Source organism: Panthera onca, chromosome D2 (assembly GCF_046562875.1).
Source record: "Panthera onca isolate mPanOnc1 chromosome D2, mPanOnc1 haplotype 2, whole genome shotgun sequence".
Classification (NCBI taxonomy): domain Eukaryota; kingdom Metazoa; phylum Chordata; class Mammalia; order Carnivora; family Felidae; genus Panthera; species Panthera onca.
Genome location: NC_138349.1, coordinates 85,970,069 through 85,994,609, shown reverse-complemented (window position 1 = coordinate 85,994,609; position 24,541 = coordinate 85,970,069). Strand labels below are relative to the sequence as shown.

The following is a 24,541-nucleotide window of genomic DNA, read 5'->3' as shown; positions in this document are numbered from 1 at the left end:
TACTACCTTCTAAGTATGTGTCTTTGGAAAAGCCAGTTAAACTTGGTGAGCTTTAATTAGTTCAGGTGCAAGATGAGTGTAGAAATACCTGCTGGAATGTTGTATTAAGATGCTGTTGAGATATTCTAAGTAAAATGCCAATGGTATAAGTTTAAGACACCTTGAACAGACAAGACATGGTTACTGCTGTCTTTAACAACGGTTCCCATTGTCCCTGAGTGCAAACTAAACACACATGTACACCTCTACGTGTATAGGGTCTACTGTTTTCTCTTAGAACCTCATATACATGAAGTTGCCTTTGAATGCAAAGTTCATAGAGACCTATTTACTTCAATTGCCAAATATTAACATAGCATTATATTCTGTTTGTTGTTCTTCATCACCTGTCATTTTGATGTTAGGACATAGTTTTATAATAAAAATAATATTTGTTCAGAGTATAACATGAGAAACATGTACTGAACATTTAATATGTATGAGGCTCAAGCATTATAAATACATTATTTTAACCTCAACTCACATCTCTATCATATAGGTGTTATTATCATACCCATATTAGGAAAGAAACATCTAAGCGACAGAGAGTTTGGTTAATTTTGAGAGTTTTAACTGGTTTTAAAGACTTGAGTGTTTCTTTAAACCCCTCAAAATGGAAGCAATGGGATGAGCTCTTTGAGGATAACTAACAATGGAGGGTAGTCTGAGGTTGGTCAAGTCACGGAGGTTTTGACTCTCCCTAAGGAGTATCTTTGTACTTATAAACAGCAATAGACAACAATACTGTGTCCAAGTGATAAGGAAGTATGTGTAGATGGTAAACACTTTGTAAATCGTTTTGCCCCTATGATCGCAGGATTAAAAGCTCTTTGAGGTAAACGCTCAACATCTTATTATATTGTTTTATTTTTTACAGAACAAATAATTGCTGTTCAATATGTCTCGAGTCTTATATAATGCTTAAAACTGTTAGTATAATTCTCAAGAAACTGTTAGCAATGGTGACCTTTGAAGAAGGACCTGGTGATGGAAGAGATATTACTGATTTTGTCTGGGTCAAAATACAGATGTCCTCTCCAGTCAATCTCCCCGAAAATCGTATTTGAGTTAAAAATGCATATATTTTATGCAGACTGGTTTCTATATGAATATATACTTGCATCTTTATTAAAAAGTAGTAAATTATTTGTTTCCTTGAGATGCTTAACGTTTAATAGTGCAGGAAATTGTGTTCTTGAAAATATCGATCATCCATTGACCTAGGATATAATTGATCAGGCAGAGATGCTTTGGTCGCAAGTAAATTGGTTAAAAAAAAAAAAATACATCATACCCATGGACCAACGCGTTACCATAGAGCTTATATTTTTACTTGATTTTATAGAAGTTTGATAAATTATATCCCTAATCTATACGTAGTTATTTTCATTAGATGCTGAATTTGAAAAAATGTAGACTATAAATCAGCTTTATAGTCAATCAGCACTTTGCAAATCTGACTAAAATCAAATTGAGATTATACAATGGAAATTTCCAAGTTTCTTTCAATAAACAATTAGATTGCTTACAGCTGTGTCTTTATTAGAATAAAGTATAAACCACATGAAAAAAATTTCAAACTGTAAAATACCAAGTGATAAGGGGCTAAGGTTGTGAATAGATTAAGTATAACACTACATTGGGAATTTAGGATGATTACCATTTCCATTGGATAATGATTTAATTTTCTAAGATACTGCGATTTGCATTCTAAATCTTAAACAAAATTTTAGGCAACATCTTCTTCCCATAGCGTTTTGTTTTGTTTTTTCCCTAAGCATTTTATTTAAAAAGAACTGAGCCCAGCGAGGTTATAATTTATTTATTAGCATAAATTGTCCAAATCTATTTATTGTCTGAACTGTGCAGATGAGCACTTGGCTAAGGTGTAGAATGCCCACTTGATTAGCAAATTCTTCTACTTGGATCAGCAGAGCCAGCTTATATAGGAAATAAAATAAGATGGGTTTCTTTACATTTCAATCACAAAACTATTGCCTCAAGGTAATTTTCTGGGAAACAGGGGAAGACTATGCATTTTGTAGAAGCTGTTTAACATAATTATATTTAGTCCTTTTAACATTTCACCAAACTTCACATAGTAATTTTTGTTTAGGTAGATGTCACCAACTGACATCCCCATTAAAGTTTATCACTACTCCTGACCTTGTTAGGGGGTAATTATAGAGATATACAATGATTTTAGACTAAAATACCTGACAACAATATATACCTCTGTAGATTTATATATTAAAAAGTATGCCTAAAAAGTGAGTTTCAATTCGTTTCAGAGTCGGTAGCATTTATAACCTAAAAGGTCAAATTTACCATTTGTTGGATACGAAGCTGCCAGCAGATTCGTGTAACTTAGGGAATTCCTCACCTCTAGAAAATCCGTTCACTTTTTTCTTTAGCTTTTAGAATTTGTAGAATAGTCTTAGAACATTTCCAATGTGGCAGGTTTGTCCTCTGAGACCTTAGTTGGGTACCTCAATGCTGTGAGCTCCGCTTGGCCAGCAATGGACGCTGAAGCATTTCTCTTCCATAGAGTTCTTAGAAATGAGATGTGAAATATCATGTTTTCTAGACTATTCTTTCCCTGACATATTTGGCTTATCAGAGATTGAAGACGTGCTCATGTGATTGTATTCTAAATTCCTGTAGTTGCAAGACACTTAGTGACTCCAAGAAATAGTCCAGCTTATAATCTAACTATACCTACCAAGATGCATGGATATTTGTCGCTGAGGGAATCAGAGTTTGTACCGTCTTCATCATGACTAAAACGGTGGCTGTTCAACTTCTTCAGAAGCCCCTTGTAGTGCTCCATCAGATGATGAGTCAAAGCTTCACTACCACTTAATCAGATGGAATCATCTAGAACAAATGAATGAGTTATATTAAAATATATATGTGAGTTATGCCAAAATAGTCCAGATGGAGATTTATAAATATCCCCAAATGATTTATTCACTAATGTGTTTGATCAATAGATCAAGTAGATATAGATTGGTTTAAAGTATGTAAATAGATATAGATTTTCTTTGAAAATTTTACTTGTGAACTCTGCTTTCAGAAAGTTTCTATGCAGTCATCCAGGCTGAGAAATTTCTTTCTTTCTTTTTCTTTTTTTTTATTTAATGTGTATTCATTTTTGAGAGACAGAGAGAGAATCTGGGGGCTGAGAGAGAAGGGGACAGAGGATCTGAAGTGGGCTCTGTGCTGACAACAGAGAGACTGATGCGGGACTTGAACTCATGAACCGTGAGATGAACCTGAACCCAAGTCAGTCGCTTAACCAACTGAGACACCCAGGTGCCCCCAGGCCCAGTATTTTCTAAGACAAAGTACTTCTCTTTTTCTTGTAAGTAGAAGAAATTAATGAAAACATCAGGAAATCACTTTCTCATTGTACGTAACATTTATAATGACTCTCCCTTCTGCTTATTTATAATAAATAATCTGCTCATAAATAAATATCCGCTCATTCTGGGTGAAAGGAAAATTATGTGAGGATAACAACCTCTAACTACTTGAAAGGGTTAAAGACGGTTTATCCCAAGCCTTCTTAAACATGACCACTTGCTTTGATCTGATGTCACTAGACTGAGTGGGCTGGATGTCTAAACGCTCTTTCTGACACACAGCTGGGCCCAAGGAACTTGCTTAGTCCAGTCCATTGTAGCAGAATCAATTCTTTCCTTGCTCATCTTATCCTGAAATCGTTACACTCAGAAGAGTTTATTGCTAGCTTATTTTTATTCAGATGCTGTTATGAACAGATATGAAAAGATGTATGGGTATTTGGGCAGACGGAGCCAGGGGCAGGTTTTCAGTCATGATAGACTAAACTTTTAATCTTAAAAAGAATGAAAAGAGAGTGAAAATTAGGAACCAAAATAATTTATAAACCTGGGTCTCAGTAGTGTAAGGTAATACGGAATTGTTTAATACAGACAATGTATTCTAAGCCAAACATATTCAGTTATGTAAACCTAAGCATACAGAGTATGCCTTTTTAAAACAGAAGCTTCCCATTTGCTCACTTCATTCTGTTAAAAACATGGTCTCAGGCGGACTAGAGTTCTGTTGGATTTTCTCTTGTTTCTCGATAGGCACCAGTTCTTGGGATGCCGGGCTAATTATATGTGGGTGATAGTATGTCCTTCCTCTTAGACTTCTGTGGTAGGCTGCTTTGTTTTCTAATTCTTTGTTTCTGAAATTTGAAGTGCGTAAGAATTGCTGATCTCCTTGTCTGTAATCTCGGGTTTATATGAATATTCTTTAAAGAATCTTGAAGATATCCAAGCTCCAGAGAACCAGAGGGCTCAGAATCAGGGATGTTTTCTTATCATTGTCAGGCCAGAGACCTCAGCCGTCCACCCCTGAAGAGTCTGTTCATTCCAAGCAGTGGTACTCAACCCTGGCTGTGCGTGGGACTTGATTTAGAGATCTCTATGTCTTGAAACTGACCTAGAGATTCTGATCTAACTGGTCTGAGGTGTGGCTATTTTAATCCTCCACACATAATTCTAGAACCCAGAGCTCAAAGGCTTATTTTCAAAATAAGTGAATACTTTCAGGGGCGCCTGGGGGGCTCAGTCAGTTAAGTGTCCGACGTTGGCTCAGGTCATGATCTCACAGCTTGTGGGTTTGAGCGTCAGGCTCTGTGCTGACAGCTCAGAGCCTGGAGCCTGCTTCAGATTCTGTGTCTCCCTCTCCCTCTGTCCCTCCCCGCTCGTACTGTGTCTCTCAAAAAATGAATAAATACTTTTAAAACATTAAGAAAAATAAGTAATAGTTTTCAGAAAGTAGCCATGTGCATAACAGTTTGAAGACCCCCCCTCCCTTGTTTATTTTGGCACATCTAGTTTAGCTGCATGGGGGTTAGGAAGAAAGAATGGTGTATGAGATGTTTTTATGTAGAAGTTTGATCTAAGCACTAGAAACCAAACTGGGAGATTTTACACGTTAAGTCCTTCAGATATGTTCCAAAAATAACCCTAAAACAAAACCACTGGGCTTTAATAGATGGCCGTTCCATGACGACCAGTGTTTCTCAAAATGTGACTCTCAGACCGTCCGTAGCAGTACCTTCTGGGCACATGGTACACTATGAAATTCCTGGGTCCCGAATCTGACTCCTGTATCCTAATCTCTGGAGGGTGGGAGCCAGGCTTTCCACGTCATTACAGAAACACTCAGGGCAAGATTCACCAATGTTGTCAGCTCAAGCTCTGACAGGCACACCGGGTGGCTCTCCCTGCTTCTTACAGCAGAGCATCCCCGAGTAAGGCCAGCCTGTAGATTCGAATCTTGTGGAGATCTTTTTTCCTGTTCCACAGATTATTGGGATTCAACTATCAGCAAGGCAGTGTGTTCACTGGGCAAATACACAGATCAGGAAAATACGTGCCTCATTAGTTCAGTGGTGGTGTTACTGCAGAGGTTCAAAAGGGCTGTGCAAAGTGACTCGCTCACCTCAGCCTACATGTGTACGACGGGTATAGAATACCACGGGTATTGTGTAACTCCCCGTGTTCAAGAGGATGGAGTGTTGCTGGAGAGAATTAAACGCATCTCAGTGCTCCTGAAATGCTGGCAGTTGGGGTGACTTCGTAGGAGAACGTGTCAGCGTGGAGAGCACATTCTTATGAGAGGCAATGGCTGTTCCATGTAAGAGAACAAACGTGTGTTGGTCATGTTGAAATCTTAAGTGGCACTTCGCTGGGTGTGCCTCTCACCTTTAGGGTCACACTCAGGAGGCCATCATGTTTGGGGAGATACGTAGCTAACAGTTACAGTCTTGCAGTACGTCGCACAAAGTGACATGTGCTTTACAGGCATTGTTATTTTCTCGTGCTACGGTCCAATGAAGAAGATATGGTTTTTATTTCCACTTTCCACGACCGGAAATTGAGGTTGGAAGAGCGTGAATACCTTGCCCACAGCCACACGACTTAGCGGAAGAGCAGAGATACAAGCCCTTCTCTCTGATTCAGAATCCGCACACCTATTCTGTAGGTAGACCAGTACTCCTCAGTACAGAATGACTCCCCACACTCGAATCTGTTTCCTACGGCTGTTACTACTCACGAGGGGGTCCGGGGCCACAGAAATCTGTTCTCTCCTGCACATGGAGGTCAGAAGTTTGAAATCACAGTGTCGGCAAGGCTGTGTTTCCTCTGACGCCTTGGTGGCGGGACCCTTGTTGAAGCTGCGGTTCATTGTCTTGGCCTTTCTTGTGTGCAGCCACACTGCTTTCACTGTCATCTGGCAGTTTTCCTGTGTTTCTATCTGTCTCAAGTTTTCCCTCTTATGGTAAGAAAACTAGTCACTGGATTAGGGCCCACCTTAATCCAGTGTGACCACATCTTAATTCTGTTACATTTGCAAAGAATGCGTCTTCAACTGAGGTCACATTCAGGCTTTTCCAGTAGACATGATAGACATGATTTTTTTTGCCCCTTCCCCCGCCCCCCCCCCCCCCCCCGGGGGCAGAGGTGCGGTAGTGTGGGAGGGGCACTGCTCAAGCCAACTAGCCTTTGTCAGTGCCTCTGCAAACTTTGAAGCCATGTGACAGTGTATGGGCTTTTATTTCTGCTACTCAGCCTTAGCTCCAATGTCAGATTTCTGCTGAAATACTTGTCTTTTTTTTCTTTTTTCATACCATGCCTCCTGTGATTTCTGTCACATTTTGAGGAGGAAGAGAGTGGGGAGTGGAGCATACTCACTATACAGTAGACTATGTCTCAGTTCTTTTATATCTTACAGATCTACTGAGACAAGGCATTTCTGTATGGCAGACCTCCGCTAACAGTTCTGATTAATAGTATGAAAATAACAACATTGGGACACCTGGGTGACTCAGTCAGTTAAGTGTCCAGCTTTGACTCAGGTCATGATCTTATAGTTCATGGGTTTGAGCCCTGCATGGGGCTCTGTGCTGACAGCTTGGAGCCTGGAGCCTCCTTTGGAGCCCGTGTCCCCCTTTCTTTTCCCTTCCTCTGCTTGTGCTTTGTCTCTCTGTCTCAGTGATAAATAAACATTAAAAACAATAACATTGATTGCTCCCTAGCTCTTTCCAAAGTCCACACTCAACTTCTTCTATGAAGCTTCACTGTCTCTGAGATCCCCTGATGGTGATAAAAATATGGGGAACAATTTTGCCGAGTAGGAGGTTTGGAGAAAGGGCTGTCGTGATTTACCGTGTAAAGGAAGAAAATGGTTATTTACAATATTGGATGGAGACTAGAAATATGATGAGGCAAAGTGAGAAGGAAATCAAAATTGTTCCAAGTTTGTCTAGAATGTGGAATGTGATCTGATGAAGAACCCAGGGTCTTAACACTCTAAGATGGAAGGAAATTGGAAAGTTACAGCTCATTTTTAGGAGCAGGGCAAGAGGGAAGGGAAAGGGATTCAAGGAAGGTGGAATTAAGTCATTTCTTCAAAGATTGCTTGTCCAAGAAAAAATAGTATGGGTGCTTTAGAGGAATAGGTATCCATGTAGAGTCCTCGACAACCGAAGACTGTGATGTTAGGTAGGCAGGCGCGTCGAAAGACGTAAGAACAACCTGTACCCTAAAGTTAGGGATCGTGATCTTCGGGGATCCAGAGCTTGCAGTATCTATCATACTCTTGAGCTAGAAGACAAGGGTATTGGTCTGGCCAGTAGCACAGCTATTAGGGTGCAAACTATGGAAAAACTAGCTTTGTTTGTTTGTTTTTCCTTTTTTTTTGTGTACCCTAACTGTTCCCTACTCTAGCACGTTTCTCCATGAATGAGCAGGAAGAGAGAAATAATTGTGAAATATTAAAATATCAGACATAGTATTATCGATAATCATTATATTTATCCCCATTCAGTAGAGAGTATGTGCTATTTAGAGTTCACATATCCTTGGACATAAAGGATTTGGCATTAACTTCTGACTCCCCCTGCCATCCTCTGTTTAGATCTGTGCACTGCCCAAAATGAATGCGTCTCTTGGATAACATCAAACAAGAGGAGGGGGAAGTGCAGAAATGCCTGGAATTAGGATCCACCTATTACAATAGTTTGCGCACAATAGACCTCCAGTAACTGTTTGCCGCGTGGTTGAAAGTAATCCAAAGTTAAACAGTCACCCACAGAATAGCAAACAGGAGGGCCACGAGTGACCGTGTTCGGAGAGATGACAGCTCAAATTCTCCAGAGACCGAGTCCCAGTGCACCGCATTGTACCAGGCAAGCTCTCACATGCTGCAGTGAGCGTGCTGTCAGGACTGACACCCCCGCACCTCCTCAGCTCCGCATCTTGCCTCTCGGAATACCTAGGAACCGGCGGTGGGTAGCTGCAGTTGTTACTTGATCCTGTAGCCTATCCCACGGTTTAGTTTTGATAGGTAGAGTGTCTGAACTCCGAAGATATCACAATTACTGGATAAGTGTTTGTTTTTGTCTTTCCACAAACAGAAAACAAAAGGACACTGTGTTCATTTCTTGTCAAACAAGAAATATTCCTAAGAGACCTTTTTCTTGTTTGGTGCAAACTCTAATAAAATTTGACAGAGAATGTTTTTCTTTGGGTAAACGTTTGGCGGTGAGTAGATATCTGCCACGGATGCCAAGTCGTTCATTTCATAGCTCCGGTCTACTGGCTTTCCATTTTTGCATATCTTTCTCTGTGTAGAGGTGAAAGGGCTGTGGCATACATATATATATATTTCTTACAAGAAAAGAGAAAAAAAAAGTTCACATATCTGGGATTCTGTTGAACATTCTTCCTTTCAGAATTAGTGAAAAAAAAGAAGGAAAGGAAAATGAGTTTTAAATATAAATTCTGGATTTTTTTTTTTTTTGCAAAATTGAGAATTGGCAAGATGTTTTCATCTCAGAATGAGTTGATTCTGAAAGTATTACTATAGAATTGATAAGTATAAAATACAGCATCGTATGATGACTAGAGCATCGCATGGGACATAGACCCATCGAGTCACTGAACATCTGAAACTAATGTAACATTAAGGAAAGCAAAAAATAATTAGAAAATACTTCTCATCTTTGGTGTTCAGTTCATTTTCTGACTCATGACAAGACAGAGTTTTTAAAAATGTTTTATGCAAACTTGACAAACTCGAGTAGAAGAAGAGACATCTTGTTTTTCCCACTGACTTTCTCTTAGGAAAGAAAATGCCTGTTCCAGATGACTGTGGCAAACTTCTCAGAAATCATTCTCCAAACATGGATCATAACCCAGTCAGCAAAGGAGTGGGAGTTACAATAATTGGCTTAAATTAATCTACTGGGGTAATGATGGTGTTAGGAAGTTGAGCACAATGCCTTCTATAATAACACTCCTTTGAATTAATGTTCTAATTAAATGAGAGAACTAAAATATTCAGAATTATGCCTGGAACACTATCGGGGTTTAGTGCGTAGTTAGTATTCTTGAAAGTGTTGTGTGATTCTCAAACTCCTATCCAGTTGATGCCAAATCCTATGTTTAATTTTTGAGAGAAGTTTCTTATTTCTCAGAGCCATCATAAACACCATGATCACATCCAGCCTGTACCCTTCTGGTATTTTTATGTGCTATATCTTCCTAATTCTGGTTGTAAGACTGAGCCATTGAGCAGAAGTGTTACTGTTTTGCCAAAATTCTTTTTCCCTGGCCTCACTGAAGTATACGGTGAGATTGCCCTCCATTAGTCACCTCGGAACAGCTCTAAATTTTCTTTCTTCTTGATCTCATGTATCTAAATCATTATATTACTGGATTATATTATTGGATTAGCATTCTGTTCATTTTTCTAATTCAGCATTGTTTTCTCATGTGCCGCCCACATTTCTAGGTTCATTTTTCTCTGCTAGCTTTGGTTCCACTGTTAGTTTAAAATTTTTTAAGCTTATTTATTCATGGGGGGAGTAGAAGGGGCAGAGAGAGAGGGAGAGAGAATCCCAAGCAGGCTCTGTGCTGTCAGTTCTGACTCTGACACGGGGCTTGAACCCATGAACTGTGAGATCATGACCTGAGCCAAAACCAAGAGTCAGAGGCTTACCTGACTGAGCCATTAAGATGCCCCAATTCCTGTTACTGTAAAATTGTTTACAGCACAATTCAGAGGTGTTTACTAGTGTCTACAGGGAAAGGCAGCCTCTGTGATAGCCAGGTGTGACCACTGCCTCCCGTACTTACACCGTGTTTAATTCCCTCTCTTGGATGTAGGCTGGACATAACGAATTGATGATTCTAATGAACAGGCTACAATTGAAAGTGATGGAGTGTCCCTTGTGAGATTAGGGTGCATAAGGACAGTGGCAGCCTCCCTGGAACTCTCTCGCTGGCTCTTTGTCAGCACTGCTCATTCTGGGGGAGGTCGGTGGACAGGCTGTAAAAGCAGCACGGTGGAGAAGCACGGATGGCGAGAGACTGAGGCTGAGGTTACACTCGTGTCCATGGCCACCGGTACAGCCTTCACAGGAGACTGCAGCCACAGTCCATATGGTCACCTGCAGCCTTCCCAGAAAGCTCGATCCAGATTTAGCCAATCTAGGATTCCTGACCACAGGAACTGAGATAATAAGTCTGTCATTGTTAAGCCACTACGTTTGAGACAACTTGTTACACAGCAATAGACATTTAATGCATCTGTCCTTGATGTGGAGATTCCCTTGATTTTGCCCTAAGATCTCCATATTTTGAGTCATGTCCTTCCTTTCAGCTTCTGATGTTTCTGCCTGTTGTAGTTTCCTTCCTTTACCCCGTGTGGGGCAGGTGGGTGGCTCAATGGGTTGAGCATCTGAGTCTTGATTTTGTCTCAGATCATGATCTCACGGTTCATGAGATGATTGAACCCCTTGTCGGGACCCATGCTGAGAGCATGAGGGCTGCTTCTGTGTCTCTCCCTCTGCTCCTCTCCCCTACTCATGCTCTTTCTCTTTCCTGAAAGAAAGAAAGAAAGAAAGAAAGAAAGAAAGAAAGAAAGAAAGAAAGAAAGAAAGAAGAAAGAGAAAGGAAAGAAGAAAGAAAGGGAGGGAGAGAGAGGGAGGGAGGAAGAAAAATGAAAAACAAAAAAAGAAAGAAATTGCACATGGAAACCATCTTGTACAACACGACATAATTTCAGCTTTGTGTCTTTCTTGTCCTTGGTCTCTTTCTCCTAATTTCCACATCACACCCTGCAGTCACCTGTATCTTCTGTCTGCAAGGCCACTAATTTGTGGCTGTTAGGTTTCTCTTTCTGATGTGTTTATCTCCTGTATGCAAAACATTCCATGTATATGAAACCATCACAGACAAGCCATTTCTCTCTGCTTCTCAGTGGTGTCCATCTTGCTGAATCTATAAAACTTTCCTGTGTTAGCCTTCATGGGAGTTGCCCACTCCTCTGAAAGTCCTTCTCTGGGTTTGCACTGATCCGCGTGGGGTGATGGATTTTTAAAGAGATTTCATTAAGGAGAGCTTTAAACATGATAGCTTGTTTAACTGATTAAGTCCAATTAGCCAAGTATTCAAACATTACCGCTACCGTTTTGACATCATTAAAAATTATTACAATTGAGGAACTATCACTCAGAGCTTGGTTCTGTCCTCCACGCAGCCTCCTGCACAAGTCGACAACTCTTTTTCTGACTGGAGTTTCAGTCAGTGCTAACCCTGATTCTGACACAGCCCGTTAAAAAGAATGAAGCTCAACAAATGCAGCTTTAAATCTCCCTCTTCTCCTCTTGCAGTATCTGTGCCCCCACAGCTTGGGTCCCCTCTAGATAAAAACAACAGTTCTTAATTCTGGCTCTTCCTTTCTCATTAGGGAAAAGGGATGGTTCACTCATAGTTCTTGTAGGTCAGCGTTCAACGAAACACAATATGTTTATAAAAATAAATCTTAAAAAGATACTCTTTTTCAATGCCAGCTGTTGATCACGTATAGGAAAACAATGTTATAATATCAATGGAAGAAGTATCATTGTAACTTAAATCACCTAAAAGAGATGGGAATAAGATAAAAAGTTTCATGAAATATGTGGTCTAAGCGCATCTTGTTGAACATTAGTGATAATATGGGAAATTGGAGGGACGCCTGGGTGGCTCAGTCGGTTGAGCATCCGACTTCGGCTCAGGTCATGATCTCATGGTTCCTGGGTTCAAGCCCTGCGTCAGGCTCTGTGCTGACAACTCAGAGCCTGGAGCCCACTTCGAATTCTGTGTCTCCCTCTCTCTCTCTGCCCTCCCCTTCTCATGCTCATGCTCCGTCTCTGTCTCTCTCTCGCACTCAAAAATAAATAAACATTAAAAAAAAAGAATATGGGAAAGTAGAATATGAAAAGATAAATCAACTACTTAGGTATCTCTATTATAATTGCTATAGATAAAAGTTTATTTCTACACTTTTCAGAAAAGGCTCACTATGATTAAAACGGGTGTAAAAATTGCTCACATCTCCTCATGTGAAATCAAACAGGTTCTTCCCTAAATTCTCACTACTTTTGATTGACAAGCTATTTGACCAAATGTGAAATTTCTGTTGTTACAACTAACATGGTTTTTTTTCAGCCTTTTACCAAATATGGGCTATAAACTTTCCAGTTATTTGAAATCATTCTATTCCCTCTACTCAAGACAAACCATAACACATTGAGTCAAATATTTTCTAGAAACAATTACGGATGCTGATCCTAGTGTTTTCATTTACATTGAATTTGTCTACAATTGCCCGTACTCATTGTTTAAATCTCACTTTAACACAAAAGTGACTGTATTATATAAAGACATACCAGTAGCACAGAGTATTATACGTGTTTCCTCTCTGGAGACTCCCTGAAAGTTGTTACATTCTCAGTTTGTGGGCAAACCCACTCCCTAAGCTAGGTGACAGTCACGTAATTATGCCATCACAGCGGGGTCCCATGAGGGTTGCCCCTACAGGGGCAACTGCAAAGCACACTTGCTGTCCCTTTGCTTTGGTTCCTGTGACTTCTACTCCAGGAGACCAGCCGCGGAAACTTAAAAGGGAGGGTGAATTTCAAATCCTTTCAGGAAAAATGACATTAAAAAAACAACAACAAAAAACTGTTATTCCAGTTAGTTTTCTCCAGATTAAGGAAAAAGGACACCCAGACCTCTCAATATAAATAAAATAAACGAATCAGACACGTGGAGCAAATTTGATTAAAGTGTTGTAATTTAATACTCAAAAGGTATTAAATAGAAGATTTTATATTTGGGTTTAGTAAAGTCAGTTCTGTGTGGAAATGTTGAGAGAGAATAACCCTAACGATCATCATGTGACAAAAGTCCTCAATTACCTTGAGGTTAATCTAAACAAATAATGACCTAAGTCTGTGAATAATCTACACAAAGTATCAATATATTGAGAAAATAATCTATTAGACAAAGTTGATAAAATCTGTTTCAAATCTTCCCTGGAGCAAGAAAAAAAAAAAAAACATGTAAATAAATGTGTGTTGTCCAAAACTAGTGAAGAGAAGAAACAAATTATTTTTGCCCTGCTCTGATCAGATTATGTCAGGAGTTGTGTGTTGTGTTTGAGATGTCATTATTTTATATAAAATGTATTGGAGGGGCCACCTGGGTGGCTCAGTCCTTTAAGCATCTGACTTTGGCTCAGGTCATGACCTTGCGGTTCATGAGTTCAAGCCCCGCATTGGTCTGTGTGCTGACAGCTCGGAGCCTGGAGCCTGCTTCAGATGCTGTGTTTCCCTCTCTCTCCCTGCCTCTCGCCCGCTCACACTGTCTCTGTCTCTCAAAAGTAAATAAATGTTAAAAAAAAAAAAAAGAAATTAAAATGCGTCAGCTTATGGGAGCACATACTGAAGAGTCTGACCAATTTAGAAAAAGTCCAGAAAATCACATTAGTTGAAACATAAAAAGCAGATATTTACAAAAAAGGAGAGAAATATGAATAATATTGCAGCTTTATATTACTGTATTCAGCCCTAGGCATTTGTAGGTCATGTACATGAACAAGTTAAAGTTGAACGTGGCTTTGAGCTGCATGGGTCCACCTACATGTGGATTTTTTTTTTTATAAACATGGTACAATACTATAAATGCGTTTTCTCTCCCTTATGATTTTTTAAATGACATTTTTTCCTCTAACTTTATTGTAAAAATGCAGTATATAATGCATATAACCTACAAAATATGTGTTAACTGTTTATGTCATTGGTAAGGCTTCCAGTCATGGGTAAGCTATTAGTAGTTAATTTTTTTTTTTGGGGGTGGGGGGTGGTCAGAAGTTACAGACAGAATTTTGGCTGAGGAGAGTGGATGGTGGGGACAGTTGGTGCCCCTAAGCCCCCATGTGACTCAAGGGTCAAGCATACTTCATCTTTCTGGGATTTGAAGAAGTTAACCTTTCTTTGTAAGATGGAGATTCGGTATCACAAGCACATAGGGGCACCGTGACCTTTTTATATTTGACTGAAATATAGAACTACCTGACTGAGACCTGGGAGAGGTAGGGTCGCAGAACCCAGTGGATCCTTTCTCAGTCAAGTTCATGTGCAAAATAGGGTAAGAGTTAACTCAAAAGTTTTAGGGAGAAAAAGACAAATCTCACAAAAAGAGGTTGAAAAGAGTTTTCAGAAGGAACACGGAAGTCTTTGAGAAGGCATTTAAAGTCTGTTTCTAGGGACACATACACAGAATGGGAAGGAGAAAAGGAGGTATAAAAAGTGTGGCTAGGAAGGACAAATATGAAAGGATTATGCTCATTGTAATGGAAATGAACTATCGCTAGTTAGAGTCCGGATTTATGAATATTAATTTGGAGGAAAGTAAGATATATAAATGAGAGTTATCAGGGTGTCTTTACAAACAGAAGCAGCTTCATAGTTGTTCACACGTAAGAAGAATGAAAAGCCGAGGGAGAGCCATAAAGAGAAAATGTGGTGATATGAATTCAGTAGAGACATAGCTGGAGGAAAGTAATAAAAAGAGGGCTGTACCCTTAGGAATAATGATGCCCTCCTAACGTGTGGCCATGCTGATTTAACTACCGTATTAATATCACATAATACATAAAGCTACCTGTATATATCTCTTTTAAGCCTAAAGAAAACCCAGAAGGAGGAATTAGCCCATTATGGTCCTATTATTTTCTTTTCTTATTCAGCATCTGTGAAGTTTTCTGGTAGCTATTGTTTTCAAGTAAGCAGTTCTATTCTGAAATCATACTACGTGGAACTGTCATGCCTCTCACCACAAAAGAGCTTGCCATCCACTGCAAGTTATATATTTAAACGCACGTTTATAAGCATATACATAATTGTGTTATCAAAAAGCATCTGATAGCTAACCTAAGTATAATAAAATTGTTATTCCTGAGCTTATAGAAGAATAACCATACCCACCTGGCAGATACCAGGAGCTGGTGTGTGAGAAGTGCTCCCAGTCATGGGGGCTATAATCCCATAGAACATCAAAAAATAAGCTGTAAAAATATACTCGAGCTTAGTTTGCTGAGTATCCCCATCACCAGAGCCAAACCCACATCTGAAAAACTAGGACACTAAAGGCAGGGACAGAAAATGGATTTTAAAATGGTTCTGTGATCACAATACAAATAAGGAAAAACAAATACACCCTACAAAGTAGAAGAATTATTTGAAAAAAAAAAAAAAACTTTGCAATATATTTAACATTTAAATCAAACAAATTTAAACATTTAAATCAAATCAAATAATCAGCATTTTAAAGAGAATTGCTAAATTTAAGATTTACAAGTTTGAGGTTGTAACTCAGATTCAGTTGTAATTAAACGGGGTACTCTCAGGTCCTTTAAGATGTCTTATGATTTCTTATTCTCTATGAATTCAGAGTTTGCAGAGTTTAGAATCTATGATTCTAAAAAATATTTTATGACTCCCGTTTTTTTTCCTTTTTATCTAGCAAATATCTGAATGCTAATTTGACAGATGCTAATGTAAATCATAGGGGTGCAGAGGGGAGCTCATTGTTCACTCACCCACGGTGCCGAGGCAGCTAGTGGGTGACAGGCACTGTGCAGAGAATTCACACTTCAGATCTGCAGCACTTTGGTTCAGCACTTTACTTCAGATTCAAGCATGAGGAAGGAACATTCAGCATTGGGGAAAAGGAAGGGAAGGAAGGAAGGAAGGAAGGAACGAACGAACGAACACTTTAAGAGAAAATGCCATTCAAAGCCATTAGGATGAGGAAGAAACATTCAGCATTGGAGAGAAGGAAGGAAGGAAAGAAGGAAGGAACACTTAAGGAGAAGATGTCATTCAAAGCCATTAGGATGAAGTCCAGAATTTCCCACAGCTTGTCTAATCATTGGGATTCTTGGGATGTTGGTTATTCACATGCTGGAGATACCGAGGAGCTGAGACACATCACAAAGGGCAAAACAAGGCCCATAGGATCACCGAGTGGACATTTGATGAAATTGGTGTCAGGAGGCCTACAGCTAGAAATCAGAATTTTGGAATGGAAACTATTCGGATTTGTTAGGGATAAAAGCAAAGAACAAGCTGGGGTGGATGGTCAATGCAGAGAGATCAGTAAGGATGGTGACAAGCCATGAGGCCACTTGAACATCAGTCAGGTCTCACTTGCTCAGGGCGGTGGTGGTGTTTGGGCATTTCCAGGGAAAGGTAGGTGTGCTGTGACCAACAGGTTTCTGGTTCCTACAGGGCTGAAGGTTAAGGAAGCTAGGAGCTAAGCACAACATGTTCTCTAACTGCCACTTATGACTGTAGTCTTTTGAAAATATATTTTGAAGCTATATAAAGTCCATTTGAGTCTGAATCTTTGGGATACTTTCTATCAGTTTTACAGAGATGAAACTTATTGATTAGGTCTTAAACAGCTTGCCTTGTGTGCTATTCTGTGCAGGTGCCTGCCCTGTACCGCTTTCTGAGTTAGAGGTGAGATGATGTTGTGTCTTTTCCACTGAAAGCGTTGATGTCAAAAAACTTCTCTGACCCCAACCCTCATACCACAAAGTCACCAGAGCACTGTGTTCACGTGAACCTCAATTGCCCCGGACTGGGAAGGGAAGAGAGGACTCCCAGGTGATAATGTTTCAGTTCATGAAGCAGTTTGATTGCCTAGAAGAGACACCACTTAGAGAGGGGAATCGTAATTTTTCTCCAGAAAGTAATCATTAACTAATATTCATGTATCTACAGTCAGTATATCCAGGGTTCACATCTTGTGCTTTCAAGAGCTGTGTATAAATTCAGATACACAGAAATCTGTAAAAGAATGAAACCTATGTGAGGCTACAGTAAACAAAGGGGAAAACACCCAGAAGCCTTGGTTAAATTTTCATAGTAATGTCCTGGACCTTTCTTGGTTGAGCATATTTTTCAGGGTGGAAGGTTATTCTTGGAGTGAAGTTTCAAATTCTCGTTTATTACTCTTACTGCTGCAGTCACAACTCAGGACTAATGATGTGCAATACAAAGATACTCAAAAAGGAACATTTATGGTAGTTGGTTGGAATTAGCGTCAGAGTAATTTAGGGGTACTGTGGAGTGGGAATTTCATTGAGCCCATTATCGACCTCAGCACATTTGAGAAAATGTTTTGGTAGAAGGTGACAAAGGGTGTTTTGAAGTGGGATCCTGTGGTATCATACGAGTCTGTTAGATGTGCTGGCAAAGCTCAGACTTTATAGAAGTATATAATATATGCATATGCACACATATGTGGGTATGTAGCATAATATATATATATTATGCTACATATGCTATATATATATATATATATATATATATATATATATATGATACCTGTAATTGATATGTACCCATAATGTGTATATATTATATACTATATTATTCATATATATTTATATGGAAATATATATATAATGTGTATAATATTTTATGTATGTATTTCTGTACATATGTAAATATTATGTACTTATATTATGATACATACCCAGTACATTAGGTAATGCCCCTGGTGGGTTCTACACCAATATTTCATCATCAAACACAGTATTTGTCCAATAACATTTCAGTTCAGGTTTCTCGAATAAACATGTCTCTTCAGTTCAGGCTTTAGATTTAAACCAATCTTAGTGAAAAATAAAATAAAAACAACTTTGAATTTTTCAGAGCCTTTTAGATTTCAGGAGTACAAATAATTGTTGTTAGAGTAGCATCTTAGTGTTTTTATGTATATATTAAGGTATAAATTCATAAGGTATATACTAAACTTGTAAAACCAAAAAAAAGACCACTCTGAGTACTTTATTGCAATATGGTTCATATTTTTCTAGAGGCTATAATAGAAAACTCGAGTACTTTCTACAGGAGCCTTTCCTATCACTTACTGTGTAGCCTGGGCTAATTTCACCAGCCCTGTGTGCCCGTGTCCTTTTCTGAGACTGACAGGCAACTGAACCATTCGGGCCAATTCACTTAATCCACATTATACTGTTTCTTTCATTCCTTGTGACCTCACCAGAAACCAAAAACAATACGTTGGTCCTTCCTCTTTGTCACTTGTGACTGTGGACGTACAGTGCTTCTTTTCCTGAATCTGGAAATAATAACAGAGGCTTGGAAAAGAGGAAACCTATTACCAACTGGATTAAGAACATTGTGTGTTTCCCATTTAAGCTCTGATACACTGCAACGAAAAGTAGGATTAGTTCAGTGGGAGAGCCAGCCCAATTTGTGGTAAATGTGTATCATACTCAGAAAAACATGTTTTGTAATATAATAAAAGTTCAGAACATCATAGGGCATATGTGCATTTACATCGATTCTTGTTTAATAATCTAAAGACAGTTTCTCCAATCCACTTTTTACCCTTTGTTGTAAATTTCCAATTATCTCAAGGATTCTCTTGCCACTTTCTCGAATAGCAGATCAACCTTAATTTGTCATTTACAATAACTAGAAGTCAAACTTTATTATATTTCTCTTTATCATTTTATAATTTATCTTTTTAAAATATTTTCAGCATTCTTATCTTAATATTTTATGTTTTTTATTTATTTTATTTTATTTTTTTGAGAGAGAGAGAGAGTGAGAGCAGGGTAGGGGCAGAAAGAGGGAGAGGGGGAATCCCAAGCAGGCTCCATGCTGTCAACACAGAGCCCCGATGAAGGGCTGGAACCCACAACCTGTGAGATCATGACCCGAGCAGAGATCAGGAGTCAGACACTCAACCACCGGGGCACCCCTGTCTTCCTCAAGTTTCTATCATTTTACCATAAGATCATTTTTCATGGAGGATACATAAGTTACTAATCACATTTTATTATATATCACTTTCTAGGGCTTTTGCCTTTCCTTTCCCCTGCTTTGATCATCCCACTCCCTGGTGTTAAAGCTTTCTGCATTCGGCTTCTAAGACCATGTATTCTGATTTCTGTTTGGTAGAAATCAACATTTTTGTATTTCATCTGACACGCTCTTGTTTCCGCCATTTCTTTGACCTTTTCAGATGTTTTTGAATATTATTTTCTTGGAATCTAAATGTAGGCATTTACTTGTAATTTGCCAAATCCTCAAGGAACATATATGACTTAGTTTTACACTTTTAACGATTAGTAACCGAAACTTCAGCATTTTAATTTGATGGGATGGTGTTGGAGCCTTTCTCTTTGATTTTATCTTTCTTTTTTCCTACACTGGCTGCCTCCTTACTGAAGTTCTCACTTTGTCCATGCCATGTTCTCCCATCCCTGAGAGCATCTTCATGAATATTCTTGTGAACGCTTTATCAAGTAATTCCCTGACATCCATTTCCTTAAGGTCTGTGTCTGGAGTTTTATCTTGCTTTTTTCTTTGGCACATATTCTTCTGTGTGTTCGTTTCCCTTGACTCTGTGTTGGTTTTGTGAGTTAGAGAAAATGGCCCAGCACCTGCCCCACTCCTCACAGAGGACTCCCGAATAGACGATAAAGCCTGTGGTTCAGCCCGGCCCTCGCTTTTCATGGTTTCTCAAATCCGCGGTGTTGTCAACACTTGGTTCTCAGTGGCTCCCTGTGGTGGAGAGTGGCCCAGGACCTGTCAGAGTCCCAAAGGGAAGGGTCCGGGTCAGCACCTAGTTACAGGATGAATGACAGCCAGACCCTGAGGCAGCAGCTCTAAAGTGTACCATTGACCTGGCCTGGGGGCTGGGTGTGTCTGCCCCCTCCTTCTGTGCAGAGCCCTGGGAAGGGTAGTAGATTAAGAATGTTTTCTTTGCTTGGCACACTCCTGTGGGACCCACGAGCTCAAGCCCCACTGGCTACCAGAGGCCATCGACGGGTGCACCCCCTGCCTGGTGCCAGATGTGCGCACAAGCCCCGGTCCCGGGAGATACTGGTGATTTGGATTGGGCTACAGGGAGAATAGGACAAGGTATCTGCTGGCTTCGGGCTTCCACCTCCCCAGGGAAGACTGCAGTTTGTCCTAGATGCATCCAGAATTAGAACCCTAATCCTTGGCTGCAGCTTCAGGATGAGCACACAGGCCTCCTGCGGGGAAGGGCTGGGAGGAGGGCTGTTTTGTGCCCTCCGCTGTGCTGAGCCCCACCTGGAGAGCCAGCCTGGAACTGTTCCTTTCTTTACTCTAGTCTTGTGGGGCTGTGGGCACGAGCCCCGTTTGCTCTCAGACCTGGATGTTTGGGTGGTGGAAGCCTTGAATATCAGGGTGCTCGATGTTGGGTCCAGACTGTCCCCTCCTTGGGGAGAAGCTGGGAGTCCTGAGTTCCCCACCCTATTTTGTGTTGCTGTGCCAGGGGCAGAGATTACAGAGAGAATGTGTCTCCGCCTTCCCTACCCTCTCCTTGGGGGTACTTACTTAGTCCCCTGATGAGTAGGAGTCCCTCAGCCAGTCTCAGGATTTCCTTCAGAGGGAGCTGTTCCCCATGTCCTGTAGAGCAAGTCCGTCCCTGGCAGGAGATGAGTTCAGGAGCCTGCAGTGTCGTCATCCTGAACCAGAACCTGCCCCTTCTGTGTTGTATTTATGACAAATGTGTCAGATTCAGGGTTGCTAGTCTACTGAGAAGTTTTGCTTGCACATACATTATGAAATAGACATTGTCATATATAGTAAATATATTCATAGGAAGAATATTTATTCCTCAAACCTTGATGAGGTTTGAAAAGTGTTGGGGTCCAGAGCTGATGGCCAAGAAAGAATTCTTGAAGACATCTTCGGTGCAAAAAGGAGGTTTTATTAAAGCATGGGGACAGGGCCCGTGGGCAGGAAGAGTTGCCCAGGGATTGTGAGGAGAGATTGATTACATACTTGAAACTTGGGGGAGGTAAAGTCAAGGGGATTTTTCATATGCTAAAGAAGACTCCCAGAATCTTGAAGCCCTGGACATTGTGAACTAAAGTTGTTTCTCCCTCCAGCAGAGCATTAACATTAAGACCATGGGAGTTGCTGGATGAATGTCACACTCTGCCTGTGTCAAGAATTTGTCAATGGGCTGCAGGTTATAAGGGGATATAATTTTATCTGCCATTTCCTCCGCCTTTGTTTCCCACATCAGCCACACAAATAATTATTTATGTAAATGCTGCTAAGAAGACTAATTACATTTGATCAAAAATAAATTGGTAGATATTATTAAAAACTGTTAAAATCATTTTATGCTCTATGAATTGCATTTCATTTTTAAGCGTTTAATTTCTTTTTGTTTGAAAATTGGTAAATTTTGAAAATTTAGAGAATTTACAAATTTTTATCTAATTGGCTTAGAATTTCTGGGATCATTTCTCTAAATTCTTTCTTAGTATTTGATGCCTCTCCTAATCCTAACATTTATTTTATCCTACCATAGACCGTGTCATGATGTGCCCTACAAAATCGTCATGGGATCGTTTAGTAATTGTGGATATCAAAGGGTATTTATTAACTGAGGAAAAAAAAAACACAAGTCAAGCTCAGCCACATTATAAATATTTCATAAATATTAGAGATCCAAACATGCGTGAATCAAGCCTCCTGCTTTTGAGGAACTTACACTTTGCTTTCACCCCAATCTAATATGATGTGGGAGGAGTGTGACTTTAAATGAAAACCTATGCACCTAGGATCAAAGCAAGAATTAGAAAATTAGCTTACTTTTAGTATTATATGTATGGCCAGTGAATCAGAAGATCCCGCTGATGCAATATCAATGTCTTTTCTTATTTTCTTTTGTTTTAGAAAGTGGCCAACTGGGAAAGGGCGGAATGACCTAGAGATTTAAGTGATGACTGAGGAGGTGCAACAGAGGATACCAGCCAAGAGACTTGGAAAGAGTTTGGGGGAGATTGAAAAACACTATGTAGATGAGATAATTAAGCCATCATTTCTTACAAGGGCTTGACTCAAACAGCTCAGATCCCAGGGCTCAAAAGTAAGCAGGAGAAGTCATAGCAGGATCTTTGTGAGGGTTTAATGGCTTGTTGAAAACCAAAGTGGACAGCAAGTCAGCAAGGGCAGCTTTTCTCATTTCAAAAAGAAGGTAAAATTTACTAAGCTTCACTACACATTTCGCTGAGCATTATCTTAAAAACAACAAAGCCAACATTAACATACATGTTAATAAGCAAAGGAAAAATGTGTAATTTCTTCAAAAATAAATCGCCCAACTTGGCGTTCTTTTTTTTTTTTTTTTTTTTTTTTTTTTAATTTTGCAGAGAGCAGCAAATTAGGATATGTAGGATACTAAAAGAGTTTATGCTCTGGCCACATCCATGTCCTGTGGATCGTTAAAATAGTTTTATATCGCACTTTCTCACTGGAATATATTTCTCTCTGTTGTCTTCAGTCTTTTCACTTGGCTAACTCCTAATAAACCTGCAGCGCTCAGCTTCAATGTTGCCTTTCCCACAAAACCTCCTCGTACCCCCTTGTCTGAGTCAGTCCTGGTGTGTCAGTTTTACGGCACATTTCTGAAGACTGAGAGAACGCATGTATGTGAAGTTTGTGGGATCATGCAGGCATGTAATGAGCACTGAAAACGTGTCAGTGTTGTCACCAGGGTCAGTGTCCCATCACATCAAGCGTATGGGGTTCAGAATCACACGGTGGCATGTTCTGATCATGACGGCCAAGGGCCAGCAGTCTCTCACTTGAGCAGTTTTCTCGAAAGTTCCGCCCGTGAGTTTTCTTGCCTGTGGAGGGGTTGGATGAATTATACCTAATTCTGTGAGGCGTAGCATGGAAGCCGACGTGTATGCAGGTGTGCAGTAACCGTTTTCATTCACACACACCCTTCTGTTAGCTTCTCTACCATGTGCTTAAATGGTTCCATTCCCTGCAGGGGAGTAACAATTAATACGGTTTTAGTATGCTACGTACTGAGGAGTGGAAATGTGGATGTCCTCCAGTATACTCTGTGGGGTGCAGTGTTACAAACACCTTGAGTATTCAATTTGTCTCCCGGTAAATTGCAATCTATTCTCAGATTCTAACTAAAGGGTATGAGCTTACAGCCAGGGTGGCTCTGAGTGTAGTGAGACAGTGCAACTAAACTACAAAAGGAAAACCGGTTTTAATGACAAAGAGAAGAGAAGATATTCATAAAAGAAGTCAATATAATTCTAGGTGATAAATGAAAATATAAGGCAATTAAAATACATATTCAGTCTATGATGTGCATGTGAAATAATACGTTAAGGTCACGTACTATTGCAAGACGCTTAGCAAGACTAAGTGGGAAACCTTTGCTCTCATCTTTCACTACGAACGGGCGTCGCTTAGATTAAAAGGCATGGCAGAAGGCAAACAAATCGATTCAGGTTTCACCGTTCAGAATCAGGAAGTTCACACAAGGCCTTCACGTTTTTAACACATTCGGGAAGGATTAGAGTAGGGAGCAGTGAATCCCATCGTGAAAGCATATATCAGTGACAACACTTTTTAGGAATGGTCACTAGTTTGAAGTTGAGACCGCGAATTCTCAGAAAAAAAAAAAAAAACTTACAGAAATTGCCTTTCAAACTGTAAGCTTTGATGTGGAGTCGGGAACGTAACATGTGATCCCTAAAACCAAGTGACAGGTAGTATGTGTGTACCCAGGGCACTGTGTAGCTTGGGTGTCATAACAGATCTGAATGTTGTGTGACATCCACATCTACTCGGATAGCTTTTAGTTTTTAAAGTAAAATTAATTTTTTAAGGGGCACCTGGGTGGCTCAGTCGGCTAAGCATCCGACTTTGGCTCAGGTCATGATCTCACAGTTGATGAGTTCGAGCCCTGCGTCGGGCTCTGTGCTGACAGCTCGGAGCCTGGAGACTGCTTCAGATTCTCTGTCTCCCTCTCTCTCTGCCTCTCCCCGCTTGTACTCTGGCTCTCTCTCTTAAAAATAAACATTAAAAAATTAATTTTTTAAACTTTTGTTTTATTCATTTGTTCATTCATTCATTCATTCATTCATCCATTCCTGAATTGGGAGTCCATTTGGGCAGGGATCACCTACCAGACCTGTTACCCTAAATGATTAGTATGTCCGCAGGGAAAGGCTTTGGCATAATAATTGGATACAGGTGGAAGAAGGTGGTGCCAAGGTTGATTCATTAGCA

At 40.0% G+C, this 24,541-nt stretch overlaps 1 protein-coding gene and 1 long non-coding RNA gene across 4 annotated transcripts in view; one reads left to right on the top strand and one right to left on the bottom strand.

The window, feature by feature from the left end:
* Positions 1 to 24,541, top strand: part of PCDH15 (protocadherin related 15) — a 1,703,323-nt gene that overhangs the window by 711,473 nt on the left and 967,309 nt on the right. The window lies entirely within an intron of this gene.
* On the bottom strand, positions 1,878 to 16,380 carry LOC132677256 (uncharacterized). The gene is made up of 3 exons (XR_013550614.1): positions 16,015 to 16,380; positions 2,762 to 2,916; positions 1,878 to 1,979 (listed from the first exon to the last, which is right to left on the bottom strand). It is a non-coding gene; the product is annotated as an uncharacterized LOC132677256 (long non-coding RNA).